This window comes from Temnothorax americanus, unplaced genomic scaffold (assembly GCF_048541705.1).
Source record: "Temnothorax americanus isolate GAGA-0224 unplaced genomic scaffold, ASM4854170v1 Scaffold32, whole genome shotgun sequence".
Classification (NCBI taxonomy): Eukaryota; Metazoa; Arthropoda; class Insecta; order Hymenoptera; family Formicidae; genus Temnothorax; species Temnothorax americanus.
Genome location: NW_027509464.1, coordinates 1,972,860 through 1,989,448, shown reverse-complemented (window position 1 = coordinate 1,989,448; position 16,589 = coordinate 1,972,860). Strand labels below are relative to the sequence as shown.

The 16,589-nt window shown below is 40.9% G+C and overlaps 1 long non-coding RNA gene across 5 annotated transcripts in view; it reads right to left on the bottom strand.

The window, feature by feature from the left end:
- Positions 1-16,589, bottom strand: part of LOC143901140 (uncharacterized) — a 153,772-nt gene that overhangs the window by 86,181 nt on the left and 51,002 nt on the right. The window lies entirely within an intron of this gene.

Here is a 16,589-nt window from a genome sequence, read left to right as displayed (position 1 = left end):
TCAAATTTGCGTCGCGCGATATCTGTTAAGTTGAGAGAAATTTCTTTCCGAATGAAATCTCGACTTCCAAATGAACCCCGCGCAATCATTTAGACGCGAGACGGTTAACGGTTAATGCCTCTGTGTCGGCTGATTTTCTAGATGATGGGCGAACGGAAGCGTCGCGCGCTGGCGACCTTAGCTCGCAGCGATATCATTCCGCAGAAACGATAGCGTGCCGGCGCACCCTAAACTTAAATGAAAATTGACTTCTCTCGACGACGCCGCGCGGGAACACCCTCTCGGCCAACACGACGCCACCCTGCCGGTCGGAGGGCTAGTTACATCAGGCGAATGATTACGGTGCGTGTATGCCGTTGATGCGCGCGTGCGTGCACCGTATACAGAAACGACGACTCATAGATAATTACCGTCATTAGCACCGGGAAAGTTACGATACCCGAAATACCGTCTTGAACTTGTGCCGCGCACAAACGGCGAGTTTGTAATCTTGCAATTAAAGCGGAGGCGCGATAGCTTTTAAATGATAATTAGCGCTGATTAGAAAGAGAACTCAGCTTCGTGCCCCGCGATATTCCGTTGCCGCATTAGGAAATTACCCCGGTCTGTTTGATCCGTGCTTTCGCGAAAGCACCTCGTTAAATATTAGTCTATTAGCAGCTAAACGTGTCGCGACGAAAGTTTGTATTGTATTTCGATCGTTCATGACCCGTTTTACCAATTAATTTCAATTGTAACTTAGATTACTTATTGCCTCTTTCTAATTATAGTTCTGAAAGGAGCGCCAAAAAGAACAGTCGAGATGAAGGTTAATCAGCCGGATATCAGCGTAATTTGGAAATTGAAATTGTAGCCGCCGAGGACACGTAACAGTTTTTTTTTTTTTTTTTTTTTTTTTTTAATTGAATATTGTTAAATTAAACTGTATTAAATAAAGAGCGCAGTTTACACAATCATGATATAAAATGTAACAGTGTTATATTATAAAATCCTCCAATTTATGTTCACTCAATTCAATTGCAACGCACCCTAGATAATTTATATGCAATTTCAACAACGATATAATATAATGTATTGTACACGCTAGTACTGACAACGTAGAAAATCATTTTATCTCTTGGTCTATAACTTTTGTCCATTTGCTAATTAACTTTACATACGGGATTCTAATTAAAACTGCCATAATATATAAATAACCGATAACGAGTCTCGTTTCGCAAACGTGGTTTTGTCTCCTTGCGCGTTGTTAAAAGCCGCTTATCTCAAATGCAGATGTATGCACTATTTGTCGCGTACGTAAAATGACGTGACATTGGTACGTTTAAAATTTATTTAAACGCCACACGTGTGTGACGGCGTTACAAGTTTGCCGCATAAACGCCGAGTGCGTAATCCGTAATTATAAAGCAGCTCATAACTTTTAAACGTTAGATAACAACGGCGCCGACTATCCGAAAGAGCCTCGCAGGGCTTTATGCTCGCCAGGCTCGCTTCGGAAGCCCTAACGGATCGCGCGATCTGATACTCTTTCTGGAATTTTAGATCCCTTAAAATTTAACGAAAGTAGATTTACTTAGCTTTTTAGTCATCGCTAGAAATTAAACGAATATTAATTTCGATGTATCATTTAACTCGACATTTTAAGTGGAGTGCGACAAAAAATATACATACATCTTTTCATAAACGGTGCTATATACGATTATCCGTAATTGATTTTTCAGTTTAAATATATCGACATATTATTTCTGAGATTTCTGAAGTTGAGGGGACCGACAAAGAAGATTTAACTAATTTAATGAGACACTATGCTGCACATCGGGAAATCGGATCAACGACGTTCGTTAGGGAAGTAAAGTTTTAAAATCTCATTCCGTCCGAGAGGGCCGAGGCACGCGCGGCGTTATACCCGGAAGTTAGGATTTACCGTCGCGGATAGCTGGGCGAGTCACGAGTCACGAGGCGTTTTCGACGAAGAGCAGCGAGGATCGAAGTGCGGTCGGCCGGCCGACATGGCAATAAACAATTACTTAAGGCACTGTTACGCGCGCGGCACACCCACGCATTAGCCGGAGTAGAATGCCGCACCCATCCGTGATCCGCGTGGGTTGGGCTCGGTACCTCCATTAGTATATACGTCCCACACCTTACGACGTGATGCGTGTGCGTGTTCATGTCGCGGCCGCGCGTGTATACGTATACGAGCCGGCCGTGTTTGCCATACGGGCGTTCACGCGCGTGTTTTCGATTATACTAGAGCCCGGGGTGATGCGCCTCTACCGTTCCGCACTTCTCCCCATCGCTCTTTGGAGGACGCAAGGATATACAGCGTCGCGTGCGAGTATCGCGCGTTACTCGAGGTTGCCTCTCTCCCTTTCTCACTCACCAATGAGGAATTGTCGATCGGGGATCGTAGTGCGACTGCAATGGTAGTACGGATCTGATGCTGTCAACGAATGGTTTATCGGGTCTAAGTAGAACGACCGTATCTACTTGTGTGCGATTAGGTCATTCGCGACTTTTATAAAGACACACCTTTTTTCTTTTTTGACATTAGATGGAATTATTTCACGTACCTATTATATATATTTTTATTATTAATTGTTCGCTATAATACCTTTGTAAGTGTTAATAAAGAATTTACATAGCGAAATAAGACGATATATGTATTACTAATATCGATATTCAGTAATTCAGTAATTCAGTCTGAATCTTGATAAGTGATGAAGAAGCGTAAAGAGCAAAAAAGTTTAACACAAAGAATTTAGGAACAGCATAAACATAGATCACAAGAATGAATGGTGCGTAGATCAAAGATGTTTAATATGAAAGACGTAGAAAAATCAGGAACGTAGAACGCAGGATGAATGGCGCGCAGATCAATGATGTTTATCGCGCAGGACGCAGGAAAAATCAGAATCGTAGATCGCAAGGATGAATGGCGCGCAGAAAAATCAGGATCGTAGATCGCAAGGATGAATGGCGCGCAGAAAAATCAGGATCATAGATCGCAAGGATGAATGGCGCGCAGAAAAATCAGGACTGAGTTAAATCTTTAAATAACAAATCCAAATAATTTAAAAGTCTCAAAAAAGGTGTATCAATTCGTCATTCGGCGTATTCGGTGTATCAACGTAATTCAGCATTATGATAAACTCAAAGCAATGTATCAAAAACGTCATTCGAAATCTCTTTACAGTTTCGAACTATTCGTCATCAGCGGTGTATCAAAAACATTCATTCGAAATCTCCTTACAGTCTCGAACTGTTCGTCATCACGTAAGAGGTCTGAATCTTACATCGCAGTCTCGAACTGCTCGATCACCTTTAAAGGTGTACGCAAGAACATTCGTTGTCCTTCACCATAATATAAAGCTGATCGCAAAAAGCTACGCGGTAATCACGCAACATCGTGTTGCCCGTCATGACCTCGAACGTATGAATCCGCGGTTAACTCAATCGTAGTAAAGCTTACTCTTACCTTTAAACTTCTATCTACCTTCTTACGTATAAAGACGACGAATTCGAATAATCCGCTATGACTCCATCATTCGAGCAATCCGCTATGACTCCATCGAATCTCCTTTCGAAACTCCCTTCGAAATGTCTCCGTCGAATCTCCTTTCTCCGTCGAATATCCTTTCTGTACGTCTCCGTCGAATCTCGCACTCCACTCTTTCGAACTCGCACTCTTTCGAACTCGCACTCTTTCGAACTCACACTTTTTCGACTTTATCCCTTTTATCTTTCGTTACGATATTTTCTTTTTCAAAATAGTTCGCGATATCGGAGAGAGAAGTAAGCAGACAGATAAAAAAAAAAAAAACAACAACACGAGAAATTCATCGTTGCTAAAATCGATTCTCTGAAGCCGCGTTCGTTGATCGTCACGCTTTCCTCGATCGCGCTCGCGACGTCCAAACCGACGTTAAAGCGGCGTTAATTTCGAAACAATAAGATAGGATGATAAATGAATTGAGATACGTTTAGAAATATCTAATCGCGTGTCATAGACAGAATAACTCGAGCACATTAAGTTAAGAGAAATCTAGAATATTTACGAGAACGCTTCAACATTTCTAATACGTCCTAAAAAAGAGAACGTATTGCAAATCAGGACGTCTGGTCGGCCCATCTGAAGGCGTGCAAATTTTATCGCATCGCATTTAGATCTGCTGCTATGGAGGAGAATAATAATATTATTCTAGAGCAAATGTTTTTCCACGATCGTGCTTTAATATCAAGCAAATAATCATTTCATCGTCGTCTTACACATGCGCGATTAGAAATTCAATAAATATCAATCTTACATTCGTGCAATTTACCGCCGTGGTACGTCTGATTAAATATTCCATGATCTACCATCAGAGCTTGATTTTCACGGGAACGTGCGGTTGACACGTATTAAATTTATCAGCGATGCACATCGAGGCGCGAGCGCCGATATGACGTGAGTTTGTTTTACGTCAAATCGGCATCGTCAAAAGAGCAAATGTCACGCTATTTCCACCGCATAATTCACGCGCACGCGCGCACAAAGTTTCGGAACGAAATCGGTTATATTATTATGTCGGCCGAATTATCGAAGCTCGCACGTCGCCGATTAGCACGCGGGCGCCACACCGCACGCCCTCGTTCTGTCTGATCCTGGTCGGATTTTGTATGGAAATTCCCGTACAAAGGCAATTAAATTCATTTTATGAGACTCGAATCTATATGGGATCGTACACGCCGGTTGCTCAATATCGGCCAACACCTCTGACAAATGTTATTCACGTATGATAAGGTTGTTCTGAATCGAGGCACGAGGTAACATCGAGTAACTTGGATATTGTGGAATTTCAATCTTGGCATTTTTACGATAATTTTAATTTACGAAATAAATCCTTCTTCGTTTAAAAATCTTTTATAAATAAAATCCTGTATAGATAAATTCTTTGTGTAAATAACCTCGATACTCTTATTTTTCTTGAACGATAGTCAAAAATGTGAATCCAATAGAAAGCAATAAAACTATAAAACTTCAAGATCGCAAACATTAGAATATTGGGGACAGAGAGTTTAATTATTATTTAAGAGTGATTATGTAGAAATTTAAAAAGCGTATATATTACGTAGACTAGAAGCAAATACGTTTCCCAAACAGCTTTTCCCATTCGGGTCGGCGCTAATTACACTATTATTTACGCAACCGGAGGTTCCTAAAAATTATTAGCCACAAGCTCCGGAGGAGCATAATCATCGTCACCGCCCATGATTATAATTAACGCCCTCGCACGTCCGCAAGCTCATGCCGTAAATTTGTCCCAACCGAACGCGTCGCATTTCCTTGCAGAATTGCGGTCGGGCTCGGCGAAATCTTGTCGGTGCGATTATCTCGATAGGTTCCGCAAACCAGACGGAAAAGGAAGGAAAGTGCGTCGAGACGTGACCGCCGGAAGGCGCCAAGTCGATACATTTCCGCCCGTCTGTGTCGAGCCAGCCACTTCTCGAGCGAGCGAGCGGTCGAGTTTGCCCCTCTCGAACGGTGGACAATCCTGTGGGCGAGGACCGTCCGTTACACGCTTACGTGCTCACGGAAGATATACACGCGCCATTGGCCATCCTTCGAGTTACCGTCATATTAGAATCAATATTTGGGCCCCGTGTACACCGTATGACGGTGTGCATCGTTGAACCGAGACGTCCTAGACCTATCGCCGTAATCTCCTGGCATGGCAGATAGCGCAATCCGAACTGTGAAGAACGACAGTCATTTCATGTTGACAATCGAAGCGTGAATAATTATAAGCTGCACTGAATTGAGAATGAAGACACAATGTAAACGGTGCGGAATTGGAATAGATGCATATCAGTTTCTTTTGCATTCCATGAACTTTTCCAGTATTCTTTCGCCATTTCACGAAAGGTCGAAAGGCAATTCGATAGACCGCGAGGTAATGCAAAAGTTCTTGGATGACGACTGTCGCCGCGGATTACGCGGAAAAAAAACGCGATAACGGACCTACATTCCGCTGGTATATCGTCGTGATAACGGCGTTAAAATACGAGGGCCCCCAAATATCAGCTCTGTCCTGTGTGAAATATACACCTGCTCCTCTCGGCATATTAATGAGAGGCACTCCGTCGTGAGTCACGTAAGTGCGCACAAAGTTACCAAGTGCCAACGAGCCGAGTGCCCGCTACAGATCGCGGGCAATATGCATAATGTACCGTCGTGATGTGCGAATGTATCTACATTTCATTTCGCGCGTCCAATCGAGACGTCCCTACACTATAATTTAGCCCGCTAACTTTTGCGACAAAGCGCATAAATTCCGACAAACGGCGCAAGCTGACGATCAGCTGCCCTCGTTGTCATTAAAGCGGCTTCTGTAGTGAAAATCTATACTAAAAAGCAAACGTGCTAAGAAGATATTAAAGTAAAGCTATTAAAAATTGGTAAATTAATCTTCACAAAGAAGCGCAGTACGTTCTTGTGAATTATTTCCTGAATAGTCCGTAACGATATCATAAGGGATTTTAGTCAAATTACACGTTTTTCTAAAATTGATATTAGGATCATTAAATTATTAATAATCTATAGTACTAAATATAAAATATTAAATTGTTAATAATATACAGTATGTTAAATAAATTTTCTATTTATCCTTTCTATATGCCTTTTTCATATTCTTTACGGAGCATTTTCCACTGAGTTATCATATAAATATTAAATGCATCACGTGCCTTCTTTGTGCGAGCATAAATTCTCCACAACATCCAATTGAAATGATCGGTTTGCTCGAAATCTACATCACTATACGCGACTTCGCCCTTACATCGGGAACGACATCGACGTAAACGCGTAATATGCCTATATTGCCTGACGAATAATATCGGCATGAGTATTTTGAGACGCTTATTCCGCGGCGATTTCACGGACGATCGCATTGGCACCGGCATCAGTATCGATAATAGGAGTCCTTGTAGTCCGTCTCTAACCCTCTCGGTCTCACGTCTCGCGCGCCTCTTCCTCGCCGTGTCCCGCGAGGGAGTGCCAGGAAACGCCGCTATTAGCCGCCCGTAACTCTAGCCTCGTCCGTCCAAGGATAATTGCGCGAGTTAATGGCTCCTTTTTCTCCATGCTTCGGCTCGTGCATACGGAATACGTCGCCAGCCAACGGCGGTTTCACATATGTACGCCGCTATTGTATCCTTTATTGTTAGCCTCGCGAGGTATCTGTCGCGGTTGATCCCGAACTCCGAAGAAACGTGTTAAGACCTCACCGACGGCGACGTGCTATTCTACTTCTCTACTTAATTATAAAAATCTACACGTAACTCTCTAATGTAAAATCGTGCAGTTTGGGGTGCACAAATAGATTTCGAGTAAATAGAATATCTCGAATAAGATCTTTTCGCGAACGTGTTAAACTTCTTGAGAAGGTCATCGATAATCGATAAATTAGCAATTATAGATATGTTATACAAACGTATAACATTTTGATAGATTAATTAAATGCATAATTATTATAAGTCCCATTTGCAACAGTTATAAAAGTATTGAGAATTCAAAGGACATTGACGAGATCCAATGGCTAGACTCAAACAATAAGAGATTCTTAAAGCTATTGTTGTTATTAACGAAGATTGAAAAATGGTGGCTTAGATAACTTTTATAAAAAAGATCACGACCGTATAAAAATCATATTATAAAGTTTACATATTAAACATTATGTTATATGTATATACATATAAGTACAAAATTATATATTTGAATAAAATATTTTCCTAAAAGTGATGCAGAGTGGTAGTTAACATTTTAAGGTGTCTCGATATAATCGGATTACGCAAAAAAGCTGGTAGCAAAATTTAATACAGTTAGGGTGCGGTCACATGGACTGATATTTTCCGCGTAACGGAGTATCGCGTAACCAATCAGAAACGCGAATATGCATAACCGAAAATGCGAAACGCTTCTAATTGGTTACGCGGTTGCGCGCGTTACGCGGAAAATACATGCCATGTGACTCCAGCCTTAACGTAACAGGAAGGCAAATACGAAATTTCTGGGTGGTAAGAGGAGTTAACGCGGTTTAGATTAGTTACCGAATCTGATACGTCCATTGGCCGCAATTGTGTAAATACATGAAGGGCCCGAGAGATGCGCGGGAGAGAAATATTATATCGAAGCTCGGGCAACCCCCTTCGGATTACGATTCTCGATGGTCTCGTTAGCAAAGATCTTCGGATTATGGAAGGCTCTGATTGGAGTGCCGCGGCTACACGAGACCTCGCCGTGTAGTCGCCCGCCCAAAACCGGTCATCGTATTACCATATAGATTCGCGTCGATCGTTATGCGCGCAATTCTCCGAATCTACGAATTCGAGTAATCGCAATAACGCGTCTCAATCAGAGTTAATCCGCCGTCAAAAAGAATTCGCAGTTTTAATGGCGAAGTTTCGGCCGCTGATGTAAAAACATAGAGCCAGTTCTTCGATCGGACACGTTTACAACGCGTATCGCGCATAGAAATTATGGACGGTATTTGTTGTCTGTCGATGCTAATATATTGATAAATTTGAACAGCTTTCTAATAAAATTTAATGTTAATTACAATTTGTGTCTACACTTTTGAAATGTAAATATTCCAAAAGCGAACAAAACAATTTCAAAATGACATTAAAACCACTTTGGCAAATAATTCAAAATTAATATGGTTACTTTGTATATTTCTGGGAGGACGAAAGTCACGTTTAGCATTATAATCAAAATCATTGTTTTCTATCATTTGTATCAAAGAGATGTAAATTGTTTATTTATTAATTAATCAAATTTATTTAAATTTATACACCTAAATCTGTACAAAGTAGGATTTTAATTTATTTAAATCTGATTAATTAGTTTTAACAGCCAGAAGAGATACAATTACGATATAATTTCATATCTATCTGTAAATTTGCATTTTATATGAGAACACAAGTTTAATTTAATATAAATACGAGAGATCTTAGTTTTCATTCGGATTCAGTTCTACTGATACGTTTCAGGGCGCGCGAAGTGCACATTTTAACTTCGCTGCAATTATCAATATGATAATAATGAACTCGAATCGCAAGACGACTTTCTTTGTTCGGCGAGAACTTAGTTTTCGACGCTCGAATCATTTATCGCGAACGAGTTTCCGAAAGTAAGAAATTTTAGTTTAATTGATGACCGTGTTCCCTCGAAGTGTTCCCGCCCCCATACCGGCCGATAGAACATTATTTAACTCACTTTAATTAGTTCCGATCTCGCCTCGCGCTCTTAAATCGCCTTTACGAATTCCACTTAATCCGCGTATGGCGGATGTATTGCGGATTGTGAGGGCGAGAAGAAGAGAATGACGAGAAACCGAGAATTAAGAAAGAGAACGAGAAAAAGAGAGAGAGGGAGAAAATATTAAATTGGAGGTGGTTGACTTTTGTTCCTCCGTGACAGCGCACACGTTCATCGTCTGAAGCATAACCCTTGGACATAACCGGGGAAATCACTTGGAAAATCCTCAATGAATTCGCAATGAACTCGTGGTTGGCCCCGCACGTTCATACGTTACGACACCCTGGAATTGTCAACCCTCTCGCGCTCCTTCGCAGCACTCTTTCTTCCCTGCCCCGTTTCCGTCGCATTTCCATTCTCCGGCATTCTGTACTTTGCGCGTTATACTTTGCGTTGTTCCGTTCTTTCTCTGACTCTCGTTCTTCGTTAATAACTTGAATGCTCAACGGCAACAACGCCAGAAACGGCAGAAACGGGGAAATCTTTATAATCCAATTCTCTCTCTAAACTTGTGAATATCTTGAAATCAGTATATTATTGGACGATTCAATTATTTTTATCACAAAGTGATATTAGATTTTATAAAAATCCAAAATCGAGTCATTGCATCGTTGAGATGAATTGTACATATTAAAACATCTTTTTTCAGCGTTGTATTTATTTATGACGCGTACACGTTTGAATGCCGAGTGTATTAAAGACGCAACACGAATCAGTAGAGCGAACGCGATTTGTCAAAGGTGATCCTGTTTGCAGTGGAAAAATATTTAAAAGCGGATACTCGAAAAAGAATATTTGCGGAGCATCGTTACTTTACCGAGACGAGACGACGGCGACGCGCACAGGATGAACAAGCGATCGTGCAAATCTCACGAAAGTATGTGCCAATATTGTATCTTATCGCTTGGAAATTATAGAACATTTTATATTCATACGCAAACAGAGAGAGAGAAATCATAATATTAAAACTTTACAATATATGTATCTAAAACTTTAGCAAAGAGACAAAATTGTTTGCTAATTTCAAATTTCCTCTGTTAAATTCTCGCTTTTCCTTCGCAAAAAAGTCTCTTCTCACCTGCATTTACTATACAGGGTATTACATATGATGGTCGAAAAAAATTAAGTTGTATGTATTTACATGTATAGTTATAGTTATTACAATTAAAGAGGGCGATCCTTCATCGAACATATACATATTTTGTTCGATGCATTTTTATCCGTCTCACAAGCACTTCGCACGTATTATACGCGACACCCTATATAGCACGTGCCGTTGACTACATGGCCAACAAAAGTTTTCTTCGGTAGCTCACGTAATTCCCGCTTCTCTCTTGCCACGTCTTTTTCTTCGCCGCTCCGTCTCATATCTTCTCGTTACCATATCCGCGCACTTTCCGCCTTCTATTCATTCCTTCCCCCGCGCTCACCCCTTTCTTCTCCTCGGCCTCGCGAACGACGTCGTTAATCACTACCTATTTTAATACGATCCAGCGGCGCGTCACGCCTACGATCGAAGGCATTACTATTAATGTTTGATCACGGGCACCGGCTGAAATCATTTTTCTAAAGCGCCGAACGCGCACGATCAGTTATAAGGGCGCCTGTCTGCCCCGCGCGCGATCGTTAGTCTAAATCGAGATTTACATTGATCAAGGATAGAAAGCCATTGTGTGTGCCCGATAGTAATTGATATGCCCGGCTTTCGCATGCTAATCAAGTTGCCTCGCGTTCGGTGATTGATAAGACAATATGATTACGCCACATCTCGTCGCACATTTTTTTTTCAAATATCTATTTTGGAATAATTTAAAACTTTACCTCAATTGCATTTATAGTAGAGATACGTGAAAATTTTATGAAATTTTCGAATTGATGTGCTCTTTGTTGAATGCACTAAATATAACAATAACAGCAGAACTGCACTGTGCAGGATAGAAACCCCGAAAAGATAAAAAATACACGTTGCAATATAACGATATCGTTCGCTTTTTTTCATTTTTTTTCGGGTGGATGAACCCATTTTTTATATTTACGAGTTCGCGTGATACCAAACTTTATCGTGCAAGAAGAGTATGTTCGCGCACTAAACGCTTGATGTAAATTATACGTCCGTAATTTGCATCTGCAGATGCGAGATACGCGACGAATCGATAGATATGCGAGATCGCGTTTCGGCGTCGTCGTTTTCGTTCGGGGAAAGAAAACGCGTAATTCGGGCAAACACTTAGATCGTCATTATTTTACTTGTCGATCACTTTCTTGAGAAGTGGCCGGGTTAGCCTGACCGGCTGTCGACGAAACGGGCAGTTATTTCCGTTAAAAACGTTTTACGGTACGCGTATGTTGATTTATGCCGGTGCCTCGAAGAAACGGAAGAAGGGCGACGCGCAAATTGAACGAGCGTTTAGCGATGCTCCGCCGAGCATGGCCGTCTCGGCAGGGTCATGTCAATATTTAAATTAATCCTCGGCGCGCGCGCGCGAGCGCGAGCGCAACTCCAGCTTCTCCGCGAAATTATCGTTTCTCTCACGTCTTTTTCCTTTTCTCGCCCTACTTGCGGGAACCCCTTCCCCCCCCCTTCGCGTTCCTTCGGTCCATCGCCGTCAAGAGATCGCCTTCCGCATTTCCTATTTTCCTCACGACATCGTCTCTCTCACGGCGCGTGATTAACTTCGTCCCCCTCGCGATCTCTTTTTCCGAACGCGAGTAAAGAATTTCCCTGGATATCAATACGCTGCGCGCGGAAACGTAAGAACGTATGAATGCGGCGACCGCGGTTTCGACGTCTACCGCCAAGTAGGGTAAACTCGGGTAAGATAACTATAGAGGAAAGATGGCCAACCCATGTTCATTCGATGCTTCATGGCGAACTAGATTGAAAGAACATAGGTTGGCTATTTTTCCTCTATGGCCATCTTACCCGAGTTTACCCTACACGACGGGCTTAGATGAGAGAACAGAGAAGGGCAAACTTTTTATCTCTTCCGAATATTTCGTATTTGCGCGTTGCCCTTGCCGCACATACCATCGTGTCGGCGTCGACTTAGGTGTGCCATCTGCGAGAAATTATTTCCGCGATATCAGCGGACTCACGCTCCCCAACTTCATCTCGCCGGTAAATTAATTCAACATTTCACAAGTCCTTTAGATACAGTCATACTTCGAAATATGTTTTTGTAGCGAAATGGAGGAAGCTAAACTGTTTCAATATACTTGAGATAAGATTATCCACAGAGATTTTATCTATATAATTCGCTCTTTGGATAACACCCCTATATATATCGCGAGGAATAGTTTGACGAAATAGTTTGATGCAATGCAGTTGTAAATTTGCATTTCAAACATGTATGCAAGTGTACCGATTTAATGCGACGGAGCTAGCTAACTTTTCCCCGAGGGAAAATTTGTCAACGAAATTGGACCGAAAGGAAATGCGGTAGTTTCTGGAAGATACGAAAGTTTTGCGATAAATTTTTTGAGATTTCCGGATACATAGCGCGCAGAGAGGTAATGCATTAAGTTCGACGCGTTCGATTACAGAGCTTGCGTTGAGGAAGTTTCCGCAGCGATTTTCACTTAATAAGTCAGGTTTGAAACTGGATTAAACACGAGTTAAGGACGGATTATAAAGTTAGAATTAGATTCGATCTGACTTATTACTGAAGATAGCGCGGCCTTTTGCATTTCATGCGAAAAGATACGAATATTCTATAAAAATATACCAAATTGTATTAAATAAATGTGATATATAAGTAAAATTAAATTCCCCTTGTAAATCGTAAATGGTAATGTTTATGACATTATATTATATATCAGAATAATGAGTAATCGCTTGAAAACCGATAAAGCTTATAATTGACCGGGTAAAAGTATATAGATTCTGCGATTTTCCGCAATCGTTCAACAGATTTGCATTCGATTGATGATATATGCCATGCAGTTTCGCCTATTTGATAAACATAGTTTAGCAGCAGGCTATAAAGTTTCGCAAAGGTATAGTAAATTGGTTACATCTAATATACATGTTTTAACTGGATATCTCAGCATTTCCACTGAAGTTGTTAAGCAACTTTCGAACACTTCACGACGCAGCCAGCATTTTTATAATCCCGATCAAGCCGCGCGGCGCGCCGTTTCTACGATGCAATCAAACACGTCGAATTTGTCGTTGGCCCCGCAGCTAGATCCCATCATATATATATAGACACGCGCGCAACTTCGCTTGCCTGTCAATCGAATTCCGACCCGCTCTCGAATCAAATTACGCCCATAGTTTCATCTTGCTCCCGTATTTATTTATTGCACGCGACTCCCTCGTTACTTTTTTCTCTCTCTATTAACGGAAGGTGAAAAATTATTTTCGATAGACACACTCGCACAACGAATTTGCCTCAGTCATTGCGGTAATCGCGGAAGCGAAATAATATATCTTTATGCTTATTATTTGCCACGCACAATTTTACAAGAAAATACTTACGATCCTGAATATCTCGAATTTAGTGAAATTTTGCACAAAATAGTTAGATGAATAAGCGTTCTCGCAATTTCTTTTTAAAATAAGAAAACGATTTAAAATTCTTTCATTTAAAAGGAATCGAGTTACGAATAGAGTAAAAAATAATTCCTACAAATACTAGTCATTTTTTAGAATTTTACGGTATTCGTTTTTTTAGATACTTCCTCGAAGATAAGTCTTTAGAAATAAATTAGGGTGCGGATCATCCCTAAAAATAAACTATAGATACCTAATGTAATTGATAATACGACAGAACCAAAAGGAACCTTACTTTAATGAGCACCGGTGCGCGGTGCAAAAATTAATCAACAGAGCTAAAAATTTTTCTCTGGCGAGTGCTTAATTTAAAACGCGATTCGACCTTTTTAGGCCTTTTTAACCGCTCAAACAAACCGACGGCATCTTCCCGAGAGGTAATTTCGGAAAACGCTCGCGGAGGTTGCATAAACTGTTTTAGCGTTCGGTGGCGTTCGGTGCAATGTTGTTCGCGTCTATTGATCGAAGCTCACAGAGGCATAGAGTTACAGGCCACTGGCGTCGACCGTCTCTCTCTCCTTGTCTCTCTTCACTATCTCGCCTCTCTGTCTTTCTCTCTCGCCCAGTCTCTCACCCTCATCTACCATAGCTTACCCTTTCCGCCCCATTCTCCCCCCCTCTCTCTCTCTCTCTCTATTCCTTCGCGATCTGTCTCTTTCTGCGTATTTGGTCCTGAACTATCCGAATTCCATTTCCGTCCAATTACAATTCATCCCCGTTTCAAAGCGGCAGTCACGCCGCGTTCATTTCGCAAGCGCGCGCTGCCGCTAGGAGCAATCATTTCTTTTCTCTTCATTTCGTCTCCCTTCATCTTTCCGGTCACACTTCGCCCTTCGTCTTCTTCTGACCAGTACCTAATGATAGATGTTTGCGTTTCAAGCTAGTCATAATGTATTATCTTCATTGTAATATTATTAAAGTTACAAATGCTTGAAAGCGCAGTATCATATTTATAATATTTAAATGATTAAAATCGGTAGTTACAACAAAATGTAATATAACACACATTTACCGATAGGCGACAAATAAATATTAAATACTATAGACAGTAAAATACATATGTTATGTTGAATATTGTGGAGAGAGAGAGAGAGAGAGAGAGAGAGAAACTTAAAGAAAATTTATATTATCTCTTAAATTATTCCAAGTATTTTTAATTTAAACTAGGTGCAGCGCGTGTTGCGCACAGACATGAAATCGTGCACCTGTGTGATAAGATGAGAAGCATAACTAAAGTGAAGCGGGCAGTAGAGCGAAGTTTAAGGAGTTTTGGATGTGAGGGCGAGTCCTTGCGAAGAAAGTTCTCCGAGAGCGGAGGAGGGGGAAGAAACGGTGAGAAATTAAGCAGATGCTCAACGTTCAATGCCATAAGAGACAATTTTGCGACATGGATTTTTTTTTCAACCTCAGTAACGACATAAGTAACTGGATCTTCATCCTCCATTGCACTTTCGCTCTTCCAGCGTCCAAAGTATAAGGACGGAGGTCCTCCAATACTTTTGCCGAGCGATGCTTCGGGCGTATCCATCCAGAAGAAAAGCGTTCTTGAGCTACAAGACTCCATTACTCTCATTAGACCCCGTGAAAGTGCCTTTTTTATGCCCCGATAGCTAATCTCTCGGCGATCGATAAGCTTTAAGACGAAACGGCTCAACGGCGTATAAATAAGCGACTATAAATAACGATTAATTTTAACGCGACAGCGTCTCTTAATAATACGTCCACTTGTGCTCCATAAACTGATAAATAAAAACTAACGGAAAAAAATATTAAAATAAAATCTTATTTCATTCACTGTGTATACCTCCCCACTCGTAGCTTTTGTACCAATTATAGCTCGTTTCTATTTTTTCCGAAAGCTTTGACTCGGTACGCTTTGTACTCTGTTATTCTGCCATGCGACGCAACGGCGATATTTTCTTTTGTATCCGATGTTTGCGAATGACCGATGCTGTTGACGTTTCTTTGATCACTGCGGTTTCGACAGGCCCTTGACAATTATTGCCTCCGGGTATATCATACCTCGATAATGATCGATTAATGACAGACACCATCAAACCCGAAATTGTTCTCGTTGTAATTTATGGAACAAATTTAATATTAGCTTTGCATATTCATTTTTGAAAATCCGTATACAAATACAAGTTCTTTTTCAAAAACATACTCATATGTGTATAAAAAAAAATTGACAAAGTAACTATAACTAAAACAACCATATTATATTATTCCAATTTGTTTTTAATATGTATTTAAAAATAATATATAGGGGAAAAATATATAATATTTAATTTACAAAAAGTTACGTGGAACGAAAACGAGTATCTAAAAATTATTGCTAACACAAAATTAGACGGCGTCTAATTAATTATCGTATAGGTACGAATCGGTCAAGGAGAAGAATAAAACTCTCGATTGGTCAAAGTGATCATATCATTTCGTCCTTCGTTTTTCACGTAATACGTATAACGCCTCATCGCCTTTAATAACTTTTGATCATAATGGGCAGACAAAAACTCCCGTTTCCTCCTTTGTTTTTTTCCGTTCACAGGCCAATTTATCGAGGACGTATCGTTTCGGCCAATCATCCAATTAAATGCCCACGCGGCCGATTCATTACTCGCGTCTTTGCTGGAAAAAAGAGGCGAGCGCGGAGAACGGCGTTGATGGGCTACCCACGTATTCCCGGACGATGTGTTGCCCGGATGATGATGCGCCGGGCAGATTATTGACGATGAA